Consider the following 2267-nt stretch of genomic DNA (forward strand, 5'->3'; position numbering starts at 1 on the left):
AGAGGTCATCAAGAGCTATCTAGAGGTATCATGAGTGGAAAACTCTCTCTCTCTCTCTCTCTCTCTCTCTCTCTCTCTCTCTCTCTCTTTCTCTCTCTCTCTTATACACACACATACACACACAGACTTAAACATATTGTAAATCACTTCTATGTTGTTTTGTCAATCAAATAAATGTCAAATCCTTTGGTAGAGACATACCTATAAAAATAACCATGCTACTAAAAATGGCATTGCTAGTCACATTCCATTTCAAGGACATGAGAGTGGTATACAAGGGGTAGCAATGAGGCAGGCAAGGGAGAGAATTGCATACAGCCTTATGAAAGCCCAACCTCAGCTTTCTACTTAGGCTGACCATCCCTGTAAAGAGGATCCACTGCAGGGTGAAACTAGAATGCATATTCTTGAGATCTCTGGCAATTTTCCTCCAAAGCCTCATCTCAAGAATATATGCCTGATGAGGGATGTGTCTTTGAATATATTTAAGCTCTAATCCAATAAAAGGATGTTAATTCTATTTCTATAATAGGATGTTATGAAATCTATCAAGTTGAGGCCATATTGGAGTTTAGGAATAAGACATGAGCCTAAGCTAGTATGAAAACTATCTTTATAAACATGTAAGAAAGGTTTAGAGAAGAAGTCAGGGAGGGGAAAGAGATAGATATAGAGGTGGGTGGATTAAAGAATATATATTGTACACATAAATCATGAGATGAAGCAGTTAATTTAGAAGCTAAGACATGAAAAATTGTGTACAAATTCCCACAACTGAGAAAGAGTTTTGGAGTCATTTTGGTCACTGGATCATCAGACAGTTTGACCTATTCAAAAATTAATTATGACATATCACACTTCCATGAGGTAAGGTGCTATCTGGGAGATATAATTATGACTGCCCATTAAAACATGCAGAAACCCCTCCTTTGTCTACCTACCTATAATCACACTAAACACACAAGAAATGCTTAAATGTCAACATAACACCCTGACATCCAGCTCACCAGGAAAAGCACCTGCATTCCACAATGCCTCAGTGCTTCATCTCACCCCTTGCTTGTCATTTGTACAGTGTACTTCAGTTAAACTGACAAATATGGATTTGCACATCTAGTCTTCAAAGTGTACTCTTAAGACTCTCAATACGTGGATTTCAACTTTCCCATATCTCTACAGGGAAAAGAGTGTCTCACTGATCAGCTGGACCTGTACTCCATTAACATGCTTCAGAAGACTCAGCAAACTGCCTCTTCAAGATATTATCTGCCTGGCTGTTCTCCTTTCTGTCCCAGCCCTTCAAGGCCTGTGCTCCGCTGCTTCTTTGACTGGGCGCCTCAGTGCAAGGTGCACTAGGTCAACGGCCTCTGCGAGTGCTCACCCGAGTGCTGAGGAGCTGGAGGGAGGCGACCCTCTCTCCTGGGACTCTCCAGAAGGCCCAGGGGATAAAAGTGACTCTCAATCTAGCACATGTGCATTGGAGCAATTCAATGAGTTAATATGAAGCACAGAAGCAGATAGTGTTAAATAGCAAGCCTGTTGTTTCACATTTGGTAAATGGGGCAGCATTTCCTTATCCCACTGCTGCTGAGATGGCAGAAATTATTCGAATTCAGTATGAAATGGAATACACTGAAGGTATTAGTCAGCAAATGAGGGTCCCAAAAAGATTAAAAGCAGCACCACCACCAAATGCTGACCTAGAACAGGAGTTCCAAGATGGAGTTCCAAATGCCAGTGTGACAATGCAAGTCCCAGAGAGGAAATAATGAAGACATTTCATTTTCAAGACCAGCAGATCTTGAACTTGTCCAATTCACTCCCTTTAAACCTCTGGCACTGGAAATACCACCACTGTGCTCACACTGAGTGAGCGACGACTAGATTTCCTGGATTTAAAAGACCACTTCCAATTCCTCAAAGCAAATAGCAGATCTGAGCAGTTGGCAGCCTAAAAAGACAGTGTTCTATGAGTAAAAATGCTGTTTGTCAAAATGGACAGTTGTTCAGAAAGGATTTCATACCTGTGTTGCATGGTGGGTCAGTTGCCGCCACTTCTTTTTTGTTTAATTATTTTATTAGATATTTTCTTCATTTACATTTCAAATGCTATCCCAAAGTCTCCTATACCCTCCCCCTGCCCTGCTCCCCTACCTACTCACNCCCACTTCTTGACCCTGGCCTTACCCTGTATGGGGCATATAAAGTTTCCAAGACCAAGGGGCCTCTCTTCCTCTCTTCCCAATGATGGCCAACTAGGCCATTTT

General features: G+C 41.6%; 1 pseudogene; it reads left to right on the forward strand.

Moving 5' to 3' along the window:
* The first annotated feature begins 1569 nt into the window (after positions 1-1569).
* On the forward strand, positions 1570-2064 carry LOC110314807 (annotated as a pseudogene).
* The last annotated feature ends 203 nt before the right edge of the window (positions 2065-2267 follow it).

This window comes from Mus pahari, unplaced genomic scaffold (genome assembly GCF_900095145.1).
Source record: "Mus pahari unplaced genomic scaffold, PAHARI_EIJ_v1.1 scaffold_16305_1, whole genome shotgun sequence".
NCBI classification, from domain to species: Eukaryota; Metazoa; Chordata; class Mammalia; order Rodentia; family Muridae; genus Mus; species Mus pahari.